Source organism: Melitaea cinxia, chromosome 8 (genome assembly GCF_905220565.1).
Source record: "Melitaea cinxia chromosome 8, ilMelCinx1.1, whole genome shotgun sequence".
Classification (NCBI taxonomy): domain Eukaryota; kingdom Metazoa; phylum Arthropoda; class Insecta; order Lepidoptera; family Nymphalidae; genus Melitaea; species Melitaea cinxia.
In genome coordinates this window covers 17,304,742-17,326,112 of record NC_059401.1, presented here as the reverse complement: position 1 = coordinate 17,326,112, position 21,371 = coordinate 17,304,742, and the positions used below count along the sequence as shown (strand labels likewise).

The 21,371-nt window shown below is 31.7% G+C and overlaps 2 long non-coding RNA genes across 2 annotated transcripts; both read right to left on the bottom strand.

Moving 5' to 3' along the window:
* Positions 1 to 412: 412 nt before the first annotated feature.
* LOC123655622 lies at positions 413 to 16,366 on the bottom strand. The gene is made up of 3 exons (XR_006743435.1): positions 16,152 to 16,366; positions 7,863 to 7,875; positions 413 to 422 (listed from the first exon to the last, which is right to left on the bottom strand). It is a non-coding gene; the product is annotated as an uncharacterized LOC123655622 (long non-coding RNA).
* Positions 16,367 to 16,605: 239 nt separating this feature from the next.
* LOC123655539 lies at positions 16,606 to 17,442 on the bottom strand. Its single transcript, XR_006743423.1, has 2 exons — positions 17,334 to 17,442; positions 16,606 to 16,637 (listed from the first exon to the last, which is right to left on the bottom strand). It is a non-coding gene; the product is annotated as an uncharacterized LOC123655539 (long non-coding RNA).
* Positions 17,443 to 21,371: the final 3,929 nt, after the last annotated feature.

Here is a 21,371-nt window from a genome sequence, read left to right as displayed (position 1 = left end):
TTATAATTTTCTTTTGAAATTAAATTTCGAATATAAAAGTAACAAGTGAAATTCTATTCGTGTAAGTTGGAGTTTTTCTTAATTAAATTTATCTAATTTAACAAGAAAAATTTCACGGTATTTCTAAGTAAAGCTATTGTATTTTAAAACGCAATTTTCATTAAACTAATCTACTAATCATTACTTTTTTAATTTCAAATTAATTACACATTTCTTTATTGTATTCAATGTATTGTCATACCTTATTACGTTACAAGTACGATCCTAAACTGAAAGTTTTAATGAAACGTTTCAAAGATTAATAAATAAAGTTGCATTTCAAAACATTTTTTTTTCATTTTTATCGTTTATAAAATTAACAATAAAATTATACAAAATAATAAAAAATAGCATCAAAAAACCACCAAGGTTTCAACCTTTATCTTAGTCTAATTATACACAATCATTATTTATTAACGGTCACAGACAATGTTCGAATTCTCTTTCAATAATTAAAATATTAACAAAAATACGAAAATCATTTGTAATGTCACAAATAAATACAAAAATAAAATAAAATACAATTTAAGTAAATTTTTAGCTAAAAATATTTAAGTAATGTTGTTTTAATTTAGTAAGGTAAAGGATGGCTTATATTTATTTTATTATAATCAATTGAAATAGTCATTTGCGCCAACACAGAGAAAATTAAGTGTCCTGTAGTAGTACACAAACACACGATTTTAACAAAATATGGACAGATATAGGATTTATCCCCGTAAGTTATAGTTTTGTCTCTGTGTCGATTATTTATAGATTTCTCTTCAAGGAGTTGGTAATATTAAAATGTCTTCAAATTACAGAATTAGAACTACCACAGTTTAATTATATGTTAATATAAATAAAGCAGTAAAAATATATTTGTTTTCTTTATACTAGGTCAGCTACAAACTAATCCAATTCAAGTTAAACTATAAGTTTAATTTGAAATACGATAGGCGTTTAAAACTAAGAAAATATTGTACATTTCAATCATTCTTAAAGTAATATGTTTGAAAGAAAATTCTGGAAGTATTCCAGAAATAAATAAGATATATTTTCTGTTGCAAAATGTCTGAAATAAAGAATAAAACCTTTATCAGGGTATTCCCCTTTAAATAGACGCGGCGGTACTGACATCTGCTTCGTTTGTCTACCCTCATTTTGGAATGGATTCGGGTAATTTTTAAAATAAAAATAGAATGTCTTTGTATATGTTCTTAAAGGTTTTATTATTTTGTTTTTTTCTATATTTATCCTTCGGTAATTCTTGAAACAAACTTGTATTTGAAAATAAATATAGTTTTGTGTTGTATGAAGCTGAGTAATTATAGTTTTAATTACCAGGGCATGAATGTAAAATATTAATTAATTTAATTGTTATTTATTTATTGACATTATAATAATGATACGGGTGTAAATTTGCAGATTTGTTTATATGAGAAATTAATTTTTCTGTTGTTTCTTTTTTATTTAATTTACTTTTATGTAATGTATTACGCGTCAAAATATCTGACACGTGATTTTACTTACACACGTGCGCACAAATAAATTGTCACCCTCGTTTGCACATACACAGAGAATCCTAACAATTTTTTTCTATGAAAGTCATTGGAGAAAGGAATGTGCCCAGTTGTGGGAAAGGATACACTTTTATCATTACGGTTTAATGTAAGCGGGACGAAGTAAAATAGGCCAGAACCTCATAACAAAGAGGAGTATTTAAGTAATGACTTTTTACTTTTCACCTTAAAAGAAGGTAAAGTTTTTTATCCTCATTCACAAAATACACATTATTTAAATAATAAGAATTTCGACAGACTTAAAAATAAAATAGTTGTAGGATTTTAACTAATTAAAACATACTTTGTTTGTTATTGACTGTTTAAACGAACCACGAACTACTTTTTAATCACATTGACAAAAACACCTAAAATATGATATACGTTAAAACAAAGGACTACCTTTTTGTGAATATCGTTTTAAACTGTCATGTGTTTTGTTTTATTGTATAATATATATTTTAGTAATAAAAATAACTTGTAATTCACTGAATCCAAACAACTTCATCGAACACAATTATTACGAAGCAGTTGTCAGGACCACCTATAGGGAAATATAATAATGTGTCTATCTTTTGTAAGGACGTATGGTTTTCTTTTGTGATTTCCTTTTGTAATGCATAGCAATAAGTTATTATTGGTTAAATCTCAGAGCGGGTTCAGTCAGCTGAGTTAATGCATTGGTAAAGATTACTGTTTTATTTCTTCGACATCTGAAGTTTGTGAATGTAGTACCAGTAGTATGTATTCCGTCTACTGTATTGTAAATGCATCACATCTGTACAATATTTGTACTACATCTGTACTGTCTGTACCATACCTGTGCTGGACATAGTTATGGCACAAAATTGCTTCATTAACTATATTATTAATTACTTTAATTATATTTTGTAAATTATACGTATTGGTTTACGAATTTAATTTTAAATCCCATATTCGTTTGATGGTATTACGTTGTTTTGACGATAAAACTTGGTCTAGACTCTTAGTCGTAGAGAAATAACATTAGCACCCTTAATCAAAAAATATTAATTGTATCATTTTATTTAGAAACTTATTAATGAATTACACCATTATATTAGATAAAAATGAGTGAAAATAATTTGATTCAATAAATACAACTAGCATATTATTGTAACTATAAAAATTTCTACCAATACGTACACTTATACACGTATAATATCTTTAAATATCTTTACAGTTTTATGAGTGAATAATGACTTTTTATTATTGACACATTATCATTAAAATGATACATTTCCTACCAATTATCATTAACAATAGTTTTCATTTATTTTAATGGAAAACGGTAAACTTATTGATTATAATTGTTCTTTATTCCTTTGTAAATTTAACCGTTTTCGATACGATTAAATGATATTACGTCATTGTTCGTCAAGAGATGTTTAAAAGGTTTTATATTTTGATCATTACGTTTAAATCTTTAAATTAATTTTATTTAATATACATCTTTAATTATTTTTTTTTGCATAAAACAATTATTAATATTATATTTTTTAAATAATTGTTCTTCCAAAGTTAAATCATAAAATGGTATGCAATTGTCATTTTTTTTATTTCGACTTTAATAAAATTAAGATTTTATTAAAGTCGAAAAAAAAAAAAAATGACAATTGCATAACATTTGATTGAGTTGACTTTAGAGTTGTTTTTTGAGTTATTGAGATATTTTTGAAATTTTGTGTGCATACCGGGTTAGGTTTGTGAATTGACCAACATCTGTTTTTCATTCGCCGAAGTTTGTTTGTTTAGGTTTAATTATGAACGTTATTTTTCACTATATTTTGTAAAATAAAAATTTGAAGTAAAAAACACTTTTGGGTTGTAAGAAATGGCTAAATAGCCATAAGTCCGCCAACTGTACTTCACGGTCTGTAACTATCTTAAAATATGTTTAATGTGTAAAATGTAGTTGTGGTGTAAAATAAAATAACAAAAAATATAACTTTTCATATATGAAATCATACGTCAATCATCTCATATTTGAAATTCCCGTATGCTCTAAAACGATCAGATACTGATCCACTGATATTATACACACTATTACTATAGTTTAATAGCGTTAAGATAATAATGACTAGTCGATGTCACTTAGCGTAGCCACACCCGTTTACCGTTACCGAGTACCATTAAACGATTCAGTGTTCTAACTTACTACGATTTTATAGCTCAAGGGATTTGCTAGGTTGAGCGACAGCGACGACTCACTATTTTCTGAGATACTATAGTTGTCCTACGTGACACATGTCACATTTAGTGAGCGATAAATGTGACAATGCTATGTGACGTGACACTAGAAATCATCAAATAGACATTCCACTCATAATAAGTTTAATATTGTCGCTTTTGTTCTCGCGACGTTAATTATTTGTCGCGTTACGACGAGTCACGTCGTATAACTGCGTGTCACGTCGCGTAGTTCACGGAAAACGACAAGAATTGACGCGACTAGATTCAATAAAACGCCACTAATACTTTACGCGATGAATTTCTCCCTTGTTTATATTAATGTAAAGATACTCGTTATATAAATAATACCCGGCTTGTTTTTGTTCGACAAATTTATTTTATTTTAAATTGACATTGAGTATAATGTATATAAATAAAAGGATTTACATAAATTTAATATGATTAAAATATAAAACCGTGTCGGAAATTTTAATTTTAATGTAGGCTGTGTAATTTTAAATAAACCTGATTACAAAAATAAATTGCAAAAGATTTCTATTTTATAAAATATTTTATATTTTTTTTCATTTTCATTATTGTACATTGATGAAGTGACAATTAACCATTATAATTTTTTATAATTATTAATAATTTATTTTATAAGCCTCAAACAAACAAATAATTTTTTGTACATAATATGAAACTGTGAACATAAAATCACATCAAACTATTTCACCTCGATTGTAACAAAGGATGTTGATGATAGAACATTGTAGAACAAAAGGTATGCGTTTTCTTGGTATCGTCATATTTTTGAGGTTGATTGTAAATCATAATATAACTCAGCTGACTAAGGAATTCTCCACACTGAATGCGTTGCGTTAAATAACATTTTAGGAATTTTAGACAAAAGTCGTCAAATGCAAAAGAAAATTCAAGTCATCGGTGGTATTGCAACGCATCGTATTTAGTGCGATCAACTCCTAAACCCATTATATTTGATATACGGCGGACTGGATAGATTCTTCGATGATAAATAGCACAATATCACAATGTTACTCTTAGAAAACAAAATGTAGGTGTGCATGACTTTGGAATAAAAGTGTATTTTTATTATCGTCTTTCATTTCATTTTGACAAAGAGCGTCGAGACGGTTCCTTGTGATGTATTTTCTTTTATTTTCCTCGCAATCAAGTCTGTTCGACGTTTGACCTATCAACTTTTATTTGCCTTTACCTACTTGCTTTGCCTTTTAAAAGTGTTTTTATGTAACGTTTTTGAATAACAAATAAGAGAAAAGTATATTTTTATAGACGATGCATTGGCACAGCATTGGCTGTACCCGCACATGACAAACATTTATATTGGCCATATATGTATATTTGTCGTGGTCCAGAACACGTTTGTGCTTGTATGTTACGTGTGTCCGGACCCTTGGCACAGGAAAAAATCCTATTCAGGGCCGTTGATTGTGAACTGTTTATTAAAAAAAAAATCGGAGTAAAATAAACACTAACGTAGATGTACCTAAAAGTATTCATCACATCATCATCTTCGTCATAGCCGCCTTTCGCAGTCCACTGCTGGACATAGGCCTCCATAAGTTCACGCCAAAAATGGCGTGTACTCATGTATTTTGCCCATAGTCACCACGCTGGGCAGGCGGGTTGGTGACCGCAGAGCTGGCTTTGTCGCACCGAAGACGCTGCTGCCCGTCTTCGGCCTGTGTATTTCAAAGCCAGCAGTTGGATGGTTATCCCGCCATCGGTCGGCTTTTTAAATTCCAAGGTGGTAGTGGAACTGTATTATCCCTTAGTCGCCTCTTATTCTTAGATGCCGTAACCACACAGCACCTTTAAGTATTACTGATCTTATATTTGACATAAAGTGTCAGATAGATAGAGTTCTTTGTGGAGTATCCTTCAAACATCATCATATTTGTGTCATTTCTTCTGTTAAGGAAAACAGCTGCCTAGTTTGCTGCGCTACCACACATCAGGTTGGTATAGTGTCTTTAACCTTATCTAATAAGAAATCTTTTTTGAATAATTGATTATCAAAACTATTTATATAGTCTAGAACAACTTCAGGTAAGCTTTTTCAGCCATACTTGCCAACCATTTTTTAGTAAACAAAGAGATTTTTTAATGTAATGACTAGTACTTTGATTGCTTGATAAAGTCTGTAACATCCGCTGGGTTGGCGGATATATTCCCTACTATGAGTGACGATTGCTATCAGGTATTTATGAAGACAACCAGGACCAACAGCTTACCGTGTTCTTCGGGGCACAGCTTAGAGACCTGCAAAGATAGATTCTCAAAGTAAAAGAAATAATTTGTTCTGAAAAATTTCCATACCGAACGAGAATCGAACCTGCAACCACTGGTATGAACAGAGCGGTATCTCAGAATATGTATAGACAGGATGATATATAAATGATGTATATAGACAGATGAGTTTGTACATGACGAAATGGTGAAGGCCGTAGATTTTTCTTCGGGACTTTTCTTTGAGGGTTTTCTTAGACTAGTTCACATTTTTTGTAATTAAAAAGTAGGACAGGAAGAAAGTAATAGGGGTATGCCGAGCTTTCATAGTAAGCATTCATTTACATCGGAATGATACACCGGCGTTGATCTTTAATATTGGTAATGTTACGCTAGCCCATTGATATACTCTGCTCTGGGGGTTAAGTTCGATATCTAGATCCACTTTTAAAAATAGTGATTACTTTTAAAGTTTTAATTTGTAAAATGACCATACAAAAGTGCTTTTGAGGAGAAGTTTCATTTCTGCCATGCGTGAATTGCACACAAATACTTTTTTAACCGAATTCAAAAAAGGAGGAGGACTCGTTATTCGAGCTTTTTTTTATTGTTTATATGAACTGACGTGTAATTATCTTTTTTTTGTTTATATTTTTGTTTAATTTTTGACTGATTTTAATGTTACTATTATTTTTTTTTGTTTTTTCTTTGTTTTGTTTTTATGCTTATTATTATGATTAATTAATGTAATTATTATTTTTTTTGAAATGTTAATTAGTGTAAGTAGTAAATCCGTACTGATTAATTTTATATAAATAATAAATAAATATATCTGTTTTTATTTTTATATATATTTGGGGATAACTTCGTCGTTTATGAACCTATTTTGATAATTATTTTTTTGTTGGAAAGGGGGTATCTCAAGGATGGTAAGGAAACCAGGATTTGATGATGGAATACCAGATAAGTCGATGGGAATCCTCGAAAATCGTAGAGACGACTAGTGCGTTTGTTAATTTTTTTCGACAACTTATGTTGTATTATTTGTCTATGTAATTCTTCTTTTTCTTTAAAGACTATGGCTCCATCAGCTTTTCGCCGATGATTTTGCCAATGAAAAGTGCTGAAGGTGTATTAAAGTCTGGAGACAGGATGCTTTTTTGACAATACGTCTATGTAATTGAAGTCGGTATTTTTTCGTTTGCGAGCAAACACAATTATTACTAAACATATGTATTGTATAAAAAATAAGATATCAAAACTTCGACCAAGAAATAATAAAAGATAAAATATTATCCTACAACAATAGAGTTGATTTCCGCGAATAATTTGAAACATCAAAAATCCGAACCGCAGAAAACGGTGACTGGTAATACGAAGTTACAGAGATAGCGGTCATAAACGTTTCTGTTTTATTACCGCACCCTAAAGCCGTAAATTGTCATACTTTAAGGGCTATTTGTACTTGCGTACTTACGAACTGTAAAAGAATTGTTGTCAAAAAAAATATCCAGTGAATACGTCTGGGTTTAACAATAAGAATATCTGTATACCAAATAAATAATTAATAAGCTCTTCACACTCAACGGATCCTCGGGTAGGATTTTCTCCAGTGTTGTGGGTCTGGAAACATACAATACACAAACACAACGCCTAGACCACGACTAACATCTATATGGTCGGTAGAATCTGTCGTGAACGGGAATCGAGCTCAACAGCCAGTGCTATTACCGTTGCGCTAACGCGTCCAACCAACCAAACATCACTATCCATCATACCAAAACATCAAGACCATAAAAGACAACTCTTGTGTACGCTTACGCTACGCTTCAGCCTCTAATATCCCAAAGCTGGGCATAGGCCTCTTGTAGGAGAAGGATCAGAGCTTAATCCACCGCGGTGTTCCAATGCGGGTTTTCGGATCTTGTGTGAAATGTAATAATTATTTAAAGAGCTATGTTAATCTTGCAGAAGATAACAGCTAAATAACATTGATCTTCAGTAGTGTTATGTTTCTGTGGTAAGCAAGGTCTCGGGATTAGGTTCAAAACTCCTGGTGGTGCAGACATCCGTAGGCTATGGTCACACTATGAAATAAAAAAACACTCGTTACTCGAGCCTATTAGTCTAATATATCAAAATATATTTATTTACCTATTTTTTTGCTACTGTACCTTGAAAAAATCTACTTAAGGCTGACGGATAATTTCCTTGTTTTGAGGAAAAGTCTCTTAGAAGTCATCTATGTTAACAACCGGGACTAACATCTGACTCATCTAGGTATGGTGTGAAGGTTCATCTAGACTCACAAGGAAATAAACCTAGACTTGAAATAAATATGTGGTGTAATTGGTGTTACATAAAATTGTTTAATCATTTACTTATGACAAAATCTCAAAAACCGTTGGACACATAAATACTATTTAGCACGACTGTTCCGTGAAGCGTGATCGAGGCCGAGCTCTGGAAGCATACTGGCTTTAGCGCACAAAAGGTGATGAGTTATACAAAGAAGTCCTAAATTGTTGTAATATAATGATTATACGCTACTTTAGCCGCTCTTTGAGCCTATTATGATTTTCTACGAGAGCGAAGTCGTGGGCATCTGCTAGTCTAGATATATGTATTCGAATCCAAGATACAAAAGGATTTAGATTACTATTAGATCAAGTCTTCCGTTAGGTCACCTTGGTCGACCCGCTTTGACCCTTTTTGTGACGAAATTGCTTAGAGCGTAGTCTACAAATGGTACGCGATTGCATACTCAGCTAGAATTGGATTCCTTAACCGTTTAACAAATAAGATTTAGGTCATTATGTTAGAGTATTATGCTACAACAACAGCCATATTTTGCTTTAGTCTACCTCTTTTAAAAAAAATCGCTAATAAAATTGTATTTATGTACTAGCTACCCGGACAGACTTTGTTCTGTCAAAAGTTAATAGATTTTTTTTATTAGTATTAAAAAATTCCGTGTGCCTTATGGAACATACAAAAAATAAATTAGCCGAATTGATCGAGCCATTCGCTTAGTAACGACTTATGCGCTTAGTAACATTCATTTTTATTTATATGTATAGATTATTTTATTATATAAGTTCTCCCCACTTTGTAATATTTATTAATTACTTAAGTTATCTTTTACTAATTTTATTGTTTTTTTTTTCTTTGTTCGTAGCCTTAGACTGACTAAAAGTTAAGAGCGTCTTTTGATCTATATGTTTTGTATAGTTTTGCAAAACATTAAATAAACAAGTAATTTTAAGAAGAGGCAAACTGTAAAGATAATCGAAATTTTATCACAGACGCAAATATTTCGATCAAAAATCAAATCTAAAAGAGTAAGAATGTTTTGAAACATCTACAGAATTCCCTATTTCTCTTCGGAATGGAAAATAGCCGTGAGTAATGAAAATATCGCGTGCAGAACACTTAACGACGGAACTTTTATCACAAAGAGAAAGTTCTTGACAAATTAAGAAAGAAGTATCAAACAAACGTAGTGCACGAATTTAATGGAAATTTAAGATAAAAAAGGTCAAAATGTAAACACACGTCGCGTTATTCTCATAATAATATATTTCGCTTTTGAACTTTTCAGTAAAAACTTATATCCACAAGTGTCTATTTCTAAGGCAGGAAACTTAATGTTTTTGTTATAAGTAACAACCAACTATCCATACTTACTTTACTTTTTAATAAATATTGCACCCAGACGAAGATTGAACCCAAGGCCTTAAAACTGAAAAGAGAAAAAAGAGTAACCATTTATTAGCAACCGTAACGTTGATGATACGTGATACTTGTAGACAAATGTTTCGAAATCGACGTCTGATTAAGATCATCAATCAACTGATTAAGGTCAGAATTCAGCGGAAGACTAAAGAACATTTGGTGATTTATATGGTTAACAAGGTAAAGAGCCTTTGCGTTGCCTTTGCCAAAGCTCAAATTAACCCATGATTGCTTTTTAAATTTCGAGTATAAACGTAAAAACATTGCAATGCACACTACTCCCAGTAATATGTAAATTAGCAATAATTGTCAACATTTACATTTTTCTAAATTCAATATCAATTCTTGAATGCCAGTACTTGCGTCTATGGACGAGCTTCTGACGCGCAGTTTCTTCCTGTTTTAAATGCGACTCTGTCAAGATGTCAACAGTCAAATATGTTAATAATTGTGTTTGCTCGTAAACGAAAGTAAAACCGACTTCAATTTACATAGACAAGTAATACAAAGAAATTAGTCGAAAGAATTGTTGATTAAAACGCATCATTAGGAAAGATAAACGACGACTACTTCAAAAAGTACTCGTCAGATTGCACTATTTTTTTTTTAAATCTATATACTAACGCTTGACTGCGATCTCACCTGGTGGTAAGTGAAGATACCGCCCTATAATAATGCAAGCTTGCCTAGAATGTAATCAAAATCGGTACACTTCGTAAAAATGTATGAGGTAATATATAAAAAATACAGTCGAATCGAGAACCTCCTCCTCTTATTTAAGTCAATTAAAAATAACCAGCACCAAATCGATCACTTTATTTCCGCTCAAATTTTAATCCCGTATATTTCATTTCATTCGGAGCCTAAAGTTAACGTCGTTCAAACTTCAGTGCCCTAAGAGGAAAGAAAGGCAGGTGGATTACAATCCATATGCCTGAGTAACTTTCTACGATAGAATTTAAAACTCTAAGTGGTCCCACTAGAATATAACTTGCTTAAATAATCGTATTAAGACTGTCCTCGTTTTGATAACGATTCTTTCAAATTTATATATGAGGTTCTTTTTTTATACAAATATAATAATAAAAATTGAAGATTTTTTAATTGGTCTTCGAAAAGTAATGTCATTGGATGTTAATTTATTAGATCTTTCGTGATAATCTTTATTTAAGCAACCGTTAGAGTTCGAAAGTAGTTTTAGTGTGATAAGGCTCAAAAAATTTCCGGAAATTATTTCTAATTTTGTGGAAGTATCACGTTAGTATTTCGTATTGAGTATTGTATAATACGCAACCTATACAAGACCTAGGCAGACAGAAAAAAATATATCTTCATTGTTCGTAACAGAGTGAAGACTCACTTAAACAAATTAAAAATATTCTCAATATACAGAAATGAACTCTTTAAATTTTATTATAGGAATAGATAATGGTGGTAAAAAGGGTGATTTTAAAAAGTATTCAAGCAATTTGTTGATTTTTTTAATCGTTTTACATTCAATATTTTTAACTGACGAAAACCGGACATTTTTCAAGTCCAAGCGTATATTTTTTTATGTATGACCACGCATAACTTTGTACAGATTAGTCCGTTTTTCAATTATTTTTTTATTAGATATGGTATCATAGTTGGTTCCATTTAAATTAAAAAAAATATCCTAAGGGCGAGAGAAGAGGGATGGTGTATTGTTTACTCACAGATTTTAATGCTTAGTTGTGTATTTTTTACTTATTATTAGAATCTCCTAAATATAATTTTTCTTATTCGAGCAGCATTTTTGTACACCTGGGGAGCATGGGTATATCGGTATATACATATATATTAGGGTGTCCCAAGACATAAGGAAAAATTTTTTTTCGCGAAACCAAATACGCATACCCTCTATTTTTATTCCGTTTGATCTCATTGACTCAATTAATAAATATTATTGCAATTGAACAATGGATAAGCCGTGCCGACGTCATGATGCCAAAGTTTTGGCATGAAAATTTGTACCGACTTAGTATAGGAGGAATTAAGAATTTAATTTTTTTTACTTAACTAAGACTCCAATACACCTGAATAGTATATTATTCACTTATTAACGTTAAAAAATAATATTATTGTTTAAATTTTCCTTTTAACATTTGTTTTTTACAGTCAGGATAAATTTTCCGGTGTCCTTGTAGGCAACGTATTAAATATTGTTATTATAGCTCTTCAACTGTGATTAATCCATTAAAGTCTTGCATCAACTTAACTGTTCTTTCAGCTACATCGTTTACTACCCTCAGTGTGAAAATTTTGTTCCTAGTTTCTTGAAACAAAGTTTTATTTGACCACAAAGTAGGACATTCATGTAGAAAACTGTCTTCAATTTTAAGGTAATTGAATAAGGATTTGTTTTTTACTGAAACGAAGTTAGAGATTTTTTTTTCTGAAACAAAATAAGAAAAGAGTGTTAAAAATATACTTTCTTAAATTATCAACCATTTTAACTTTGATTTCTTGGTCCACATGATGATTTTTTATTTTCAGTTTAAGCGAACCGTGGAGCCTAACTAAGTTCTAAACTAGTCTAGGTAAACCTAAGTAATTTTGAATCGGCGCCAAGTAAAAGAAAATAATAATACAATGATCCAAGATCACTAAATTACCTTAAATTCAAAGAAAATAATCAAATAAAATTAACAATGCAACGAGAAAACTCCAACGACAAACACTCGCATTTTTTTTTTTATATTTTTACATCAACTACAATACAACAGATAAGAATCATTACTAATAATCTACAAGTATGTCTGCATATTTTTTTAAAAAAGTGAAACAATTTTTCAGTCCTGAAACAATTTTTTAACAAATGTCCGTTTCTAATAACGTCACTGAATCGTAAAATCGTAGGTGTTATCTTGTTATGACATTGCAGATTATTTAAGGCATCGATATTTTGATGTCTACGAAAACACCACCTACGGCTTCACAACTCAGTGACTTACTGAATAAAACATGAACTTGTCGAATTGTTAAATTTACGTTATCAAGTTTTAGATTTTCAATTTTTTTTTTTGCATATAGTTTTCTTTAGATTTAAACGTTAAAAACAATGAATTAAATATCTTTACTAACTAGCAGATATCCTAAAATATTCCAATAACAAAGGTCGTATTAAATTTAATAAGAAGATTGTTTAATGTTACTTTTTTTTTATTCAATTTTCAAAACTATGCATACTCGTAACATGGAAATTGTCGAAATAGTTTTAAGACAGCCGAAATGTTTTCCGTGAATTTGGCAAAGTTTACAAAAGAACAATAACGAGGTTGAAATTTCTTTTATAATAATCTTGATTTAAATCCGAATAAATTTTACGATTCAACTAGGAAAATGACACAAAAGAGTTTTAGTTGCTTTTTAAATAATATAAGTCTAGACTTGCTTGATTTTTCTTTGATTATAACTTTTTAATTACAAAGAAAAAAGAGCAAAGAAACCTCTTTATTAAATTGTTTAAGAAAATGATATTATTTCAATTAAAATCAAATTAACGATACAATATCCATCAACCAGCATTGAAGCAGCGTGGTGGATTAAGCTTTGATCTTTCTCTTACATGGGAAAAGAGGCCTATGCCCAGGATCCCTGCTGCTATTACATTGAAGCGAAACGATAAAATCAAATACTAAGACTAATCATGTTGCCGTGATGTCCATAACACTAAACAAAATCAAATGTAAACAAAATGTATGTACAAAATTCTTGGTCTCGGTTTTATTATACTCGTAGATGTCCATATAAAACTATGTATATGTTTAAGAAGCAATTCCACAGTTGACCCTTAGATTCAATCGTTATATTGGACACTATCCCTCTCAAAGGAGACATCTTCCCTATGGGAGGTTTTATTTGATGTTTGGTATCCTTAACTTGTTTTATTATCTGTATTTATATTTATGTTTTTAATTGATACATCATGGGACACTTTATACTGGAAGTAGAAATCAGAACAGGTTTTTTTTTTTCAATTTAAAATTGCAGAAATATTTTCGAAGATAAATAAATCCTTAGTTTCATATACCTTAAGTTTGTAGAAAACCTTTAAACAAGCGTACGGCCTGATGATAAGCAATTATCGTAGCTCTTAGACGCCTGCAACACCAGAAGCATCGCAAGCGCGTTTACAACTCTACCCCGAATTCCCCAGTACGAGCTCCGGTTACCTTAATCACCTCAGGAACTCAACACTGCTTTGAAGTACCCCCCCCCCCCCAGCCGGGCAGATTTTGAGCAGAATATTGTCTACTGTGCCCTACATCAGTAAAAAAAGTTAAGAAAAATGTTCGCTTTCTATATCACCTTGAACTGATTTCAATCTAGTTCATTTATAATCTTGATAAATGATCGAGAAGTCGTGTCGGCGCTTTTAATTGCAATAGTAAGCGTGACTGCCGTCACACTTCAGCCCAGATGCTTCTGATTCTAGCTCGTGCGATTTACATAGTAATTAAATACGATCCAGTAATTTGAATTTAATGAAAAATTCACAAATGAAGTCGATCACGCATAGGCCAAAGGTTTTAATTGAAGCCAAAGGTTTGAATGATTTGCTTTCCTTTTATATTTTAATTTTATATTTATATTAAAAAGATTATTATTTTAATTTTGTATTAAAGTAGACCCGTGCCCACTTCGTCGGGCGTAAATTATTTTTGTGATGCAAATATAAACTCCTAGTAGTTTTCATCTCGCTCGCATTTCTCGCATTTTCATTTCATTTCATTTTTCATTTCTGCTCCGGAGGTTATGGGTTCGATTCCCAAACCGAGTCTGGGTGTAATATATATATTTATTTATATATGAATTTTTATTGAAAAAAAATGTAGCTATACCAGTCGGCTGTTACCTATAACACAAGTTTTAAAGTGCTTAATTTAGGAACAGATGACCGTATGTGTATAAAATATTTATTTACTATTTATTTCTCCGACTTGATTTACGTATGATACCTACTATTATTTTTCACTGAATTTTATGCTCAATAACAATAAAATGTAGCCTATAATACTCCTGAATAGTGTAGCTTTCTGTTAGTGAAAGAATTTTCATGATCGGATCAGTATTTGCGAAGATTACCTGCTACATACAAACAACGGTATAAACTTTACCTCTTTATAATATTATTATAGATATAAAATCAAAATCAAAAACAGCTTTATTAAAATCGGCCTCAAGAGCACTTTCGAATCGTCATGTTACAAATTAAAACTTTAAAAATCAATTATTATATTTGCGAATCGGATCAGTATTTGCGAAGATTACCTCCTACAAACAAACAAAGTTAGAAACTTTAGTTTAGATAGATTTAAAGTTTGTAGTAAAAAGAAATTAATAACTAAAGCTCATTATTCAGTGCTGGGATATATAATGATAAAGACGCGTGGATTTTAGTGAAGCCGCATTTCATGCAAGATATTACCAATCTTATATTAAAAATACAATTTTTTTCGAAAGTAACTGCGGAATGTCTTCCAATTCATCTCTGCAGAATCTACATTCTGAATAGGCGGTAACTTAATCTTTAATCATATTTAAAATTTTGATTTTAATTATGGTTCAATGTTTTTGATTTGTTCGCAGTTCAATGGTGGATTTGATGGCTATTTGAATAAGGTTATTTTTGAAGGACATTTTTTATTTATGTTTCGATAGCAGCTATGATAGCTAATTTTATTTTAAATTTTATTTAGATAAAAGTCAAGGAAAAAAAAAGCGTGTTAACATTTGGGCAGATCCCAATAATATATTTTTAAAGTAAACATTACGTATAAACTATTACACACTACGTATTTACTATTTATAATTGATTTCATGTTCCAGTTCAAGGGATTTTAATACGCAGAATTGCATGTCCTTTATAACCCTAACACGGAACCTGTTCATCAAAGAACCCTTAACTTAAAACAAAGACGATTTCCGCTTCAAAACATATATTTAAGTTTCAAAGGGTCAATTTCGTCTAAATTGGTAGACAAACTTGTTTCGTAATTTTTGTATCATCATTTATCTCAGCCGGATACGTAATTCCATTAACGCTTACTGTTGATAGTTCAATTTCTGCTTGAACCAAATATTTTTTATTATTTTATTTTTATTTTATTTTATTTATTTAATCCACCAGAGGCAACTACATCGATACAAAGCAATAAATGTAAATACATAAACAAACTTGTATATTGTGTATATGTATATGTATATGTATATGTATATGTATATGTATATGTATATGTATATGGGGTTAGATGGTATGGTGGTAGTGGTGGTTATGATGAGATTACTCACTACACTATATCTTATGATTATAATTCAGAAGGGGTGTGTAGTAATTTTCGGTGTAGGTACCTTTATGCAAGCCGGGTCGTCGTACACAAAAAAGAAAGTCCAATTACAGCACTAAGAGACAGTTTAATACACAACACAATAGATTAGAGTACATTGAACGACACACTAACAATTCACACTTATTACACTTAAATATTAAATAATTAGCAAGCGAAGACATAGATCGTAAACGAGACGTAAGCAAGTATAAACACAATTTCTATGTCGGTAGATTCGAAAAAACAATTGATCGGTAATGAAGTTAATAATAGGCCGAGTCCATTTACATTGTACGATATTTAAATTTATCAATATTATAATTTTTATTTTTATTTTCTACTTTAATGAAATAATTTTTATATATACATTTATATATACAGGTATGAGTGTGTGCGTGTTTGTGTGTGTGTGTGTGAGTGTGTGTGACATATATATTATTTATGTAAATGATGAAGGGTTCTCCACATCAAGCTTAGAAGTGTGGAGGAACATGGTGTGAAGAATCACCTCCGCCATCGAAAAGGGAGGATCCTCCGACCAGACGGGTGTTGTGTCTGGCGGGCTAACGCCCCGACGGTTATTGTCGGGATCTTGTATATATACTTAATCACTTTGAAAACTCTGATAGCGCGATGTAGCATACGTCAGTTTTCTCTAATTACGTAGTTTGTAGTCGTTCGTATTTCGCGCGATAGATGTCGCCACATCACTCCCCTCCGAGACTGGAGGTCGATAGCAGGTTAAGTCGTCCATTCATCTTGTGATGCTTGCCGGGCCAGTGGAATGTTCCAGTGAGTCGGAACCAGATGCCGCATAGTTCACGGTGAGTCGAAACTGTCTGCGGTGATGCTGCATATGCTCCAGTGAGTCGGAGTGGTGCAGTGCTGCGTAGTGGCTGGCTGCTGCGTCGACCAGGAGAGAAGTGCGTCTCTGCTTGCTGACCGGCCGAAGTGCAGTGTGCTGTGCCAAAGTCGCTGAGAAGGCTGTGGGCGATGACCAGGAATGCGCGTCCGCTGCATGCTGGTGGTCAGGATACCCGTAGTAGCCGTGTATATATGCTGGCTGGCTGAAGCCGTAGATGCTGGATGCTTCTCGCTGCTCGAAAGCTTGAGGAAGTGATGATGACGATGAAGGTTGCGCCGATGTTCATGCTCGGTGTCAAGTGATGATGACGTAGCTTGCGAAGGCTGCGCTGATGTTCACGTCGGGGTCACCAGCTTAGAAGTGTGGAGGAACATGGTGTGAAGAATCACCTCCGCCACCGAAAAGGGAGGATCCTCCGACCAGACGGGTGTTGTGTCTGGCGGGCTAACGCCCCGACGGTTATTGTCGGGATCTTGTATATATACTTAATCACTTTGAAAACTCTGATAGCGCGATGTAGCATACGTCAGTTTTCTCTAATTACGTAGTTTGTAGTCGTTCGTATTTCGCGCGATAGATGTCGCCACATGTATATGTATATGTATGTATATTTATTTACTTCTTTTAATATCATACTGCTTGTTAACTATATGCCAATTCTTTATCAACTTTTTGTACACTTCCCTACCGCTTCTCTTTTTCTACGCCATATCCTATGCCCAAAGGTTGTCTGGAAGAAATCGCTCTTAGCGATAAGACCGCCTTTGTACATCTTTCTTTGCATGTATCACTTTTTTTGCAATGTTTCTTTGTGGTGTACAATAAAAAGTATTTATTTATTATTATAAACTTAAAACTAAATGTGCTGCCTTTTAAGGTGAATACATCATGCATAATAATATAGAAGTACAAAGTAACAACGATTTAAATCAACGCAATCCAATCTACCGATTTTCCTGTTAGTTTTATTTTGTTTACGTAACTAAATAAATTCTATAATTTATTTAGTAATTAGTAAAGTAGTTTAGTAGTTAGTAAAAATGTAAGTTATACATAAAAAACATCAGATAGCAAAATTATCCGCTTATTAGTTATAAACATCAACCGAATAAAACATAAAATAGAACTGTTGACATTTGCGTAGAAATGTGAGGGTAGTGTTCAAAATTACGTAAAATAGATAGTCGTTGCAACGTTTTATGAATTATAACATTTTTTTTTAATTGAATTAAAAACTAGAATCGTGAATTAGAATAACAAACTATTATTATAATATTATTAATGTACAAAAAAATGTATAAAATTACAAAAATATAGATAAATATACAATTTTTTTCTGATTTGGGTTTTAGTACTTGTACGTTTCCTCGTCATGTCTTGCTCACGAAGACATAATCGAAATAAAAAAAAAAATTTTTTTTTTCAAACACATAATTATTCTGAGCTAAGACTAAGCTAGCTGATGTGAATGTCACTTCTCGCATCACCATCATACTTACGTTATACAAGTTTAAAAAAAAAATTGTAAATTAAATGACAAAAGTCGTTACAGATAAAATAGAGAAAACGTTGTCCATTTTACAATTATTAATTAAATTTAATGTTCAAAGCATTGTTTTGATTAATTCATTTAATTATTGGTCAATATTGAAATGATACGGTTACCATGGTTACATTATTATAACATTACGCTGTGAATAACCGAGGTCAATTTCATGAAAATGGTTGCCTAGCAACGCTATTATGAGCGTGCAGCAAGAATAATTCAAACATTGATTTGTTTTTAAATAACTGTGTCGATATTGACAAAACAGTACCGTGGTTACAGAAACGGTATAATAGAGAGTTATAATCAATCCAAGCATATGACAAATGATTCTATAGATTATAAAAATTCTCTTGTTGGTCTGGGCGTTACCTATTGCGTTATATGTGTTTTTAGACCACTGACACAGGACTCATACCCTAATGGGGTCGTGGAGTATGAAGCATTTCTTTATATCTTTGTATTTTGTTAAATGGTTATTATAAAAGACTTACTCGCTCCCAGAGTGAAAGCAAATTATAGTAATACTAGCGACCCGCCCCGGCTTTGCAGAGGTGCAATGCTGATACTAAATATAAAATATATATTAGCAATGTAAGCGCAAAAAAATGTTTATTTACGACATCTCATTAGAAACCTCTAAAACTATCAGTGTTAAATTCAAAAAATTCAAGCATTTCAAATATAAAGTGACTTATAGCTTGAACCGATCGTATTCGATCGATTGTCTTGCTTTTGTTGTCTTTTAATAACGTTTAGTAACATTTCCAAAAACCAATATTAAACTTTCGATAACTAAACCAGAGCGTACTTATTGCTATAAGCTTAAGATAAAATTTCATTAGGATAATTTTGTATAAATAATATAAAGAGAATAATTCTTGTGTTCGTTTGTTTATAATTGATTAGAAAACTTAAACAACTTAGTAAATTTTGAGTTGACAACAAACATTATAGAGTTATAATGTGAAAGAAAGTGGATTTTTCAGTCACTTATTTATTAAAATTAATAGCGCTTTGTGCAATTACATTTGTTGATATAATTAAAAAAATGTAACTGGAAAACTGTCTTTGCTTCGGTCATATTTTTTATTAATACATCCTTAAACTAACCCTTGAACAAACAATAATTAATCGTATCAAGCTTAAAACGAAAGATTGACTGTCTGACTTCGAAATTCTGTTACTACAGCGGATGTGAAAAACTCCAGGGCTTCTTCATTATATGTGATATCAGCAAATGTGATATTTGTCTTTAATTCTAATAGTAATCACTACTATTCTGTGTTTAGTTGTGTAAGTCTGACAAAATAAAAAGCCGGTTGAGAGCACCTCTTAGCTAGTATTGACGAGAGATGGGTTAAAAGAAAAGTCAAAAAGGTCACGACAGTAAGTGGTGATCGAGTGATGTAAACATGAACGTATCTCAGCATTGCAAGACGTATCTGAACATTGATTTAAGTAGGTCAATTCTCATGAACTTAATTGTAATTGCAACAAAATCTATTTATTACATATAATAAAATGGTAGGAAAGTCAAAACTGTACATTGAATATTTTTTTTAAAGAATACTTGCGGTGTGATCTACAATCGATACCGAAGCCAAAAATATAGTTTTTAGAATTTTTGTCTGTTTGTCTGTTTGTCTGTATGTATGTCCGGGATAAACTCAAAAAGTACCGCATGGATTTACTTCAAATTTGGCACGAATATTATTAAGAAGCCGGTTCAACATATAGGCTACATATTATCATGCTATCACCTACCGGGAACTAGCAGTGAACCTTTATTTCCTCAACGCATTCTGTAACAACGTGTAATCTAACGACGCATATTTGAATGTTGTTGTTATTATGTTAATAACCATGCTATGTAAGCTAGCTTCACACTATAAAAATCACGCAATATAAGTAACTAAGTCGATAAACATAATTAAATGAATATAAGTAGACAAGACAATTTTAAAGCAGCGCCATCTATGAAAATTTTTCTGTAGATATGAAATTTAAAGAAGAAACGAGTAATTGAATGTTATTTTAAAAGGTATAATCGTAGATATTTTTGGTGCTGTATAGCGTGAATCACCCCATTGTGCCTCGGAGAGCAATTAAGCTGGCCCGGATAACAATATCATAGGTACCCGAGATTCATTGTAACTCATAGTAGGTATATAGGCATAAGTATAATATAATTATTTTCCAAGCAATAGTGCAGTATTTCCCAAAGTGGGCGATAACGCCCCCTTGTGGGCGCTGCAGTACTAAAGGGTAAGAGAGCTAGGAAAAAAATGGTGGCGTTGTGTAGAGGCTTGGGGGGCGATTGGTCATTTAATCTATAAGGAGTCTCGACTACAACTTGTGAACATCAACTAATATTCAATAAAAGATTGCCCAAAGGGGGCACTATAAAATAATTTATTCTCTTAGTAGGCAGCAGACAAAATAAATTTGAAAACCCCTGTAATATAGTGGAATACCGTAGTGGATTAGCTCCAACTTACTACAACGTGGAGAAAGAGACCTTTGTCCAGGGGTCCGATGTTAGACTAAATTAATCAATCAATCAATAATTCTTCTATATGATTAAAAGTGATGCTACTCCTTAAATAATATTTGTTATACCCGAATAAAATTATAACTACTACTAATTTAGCCTATCTCATTCCACTGCTGGACAAACCTTATCCAGCCTCCATCGCAAATCTTACATAGATCGTCGGTCCACTGGGCCGACGGGCGTCCCAGACTATCAAATAATATTATTAAATATAGATAAAAATATAGATAAAAATATATATGTAATATATATATATTTGTGTTAAAAGTACTAG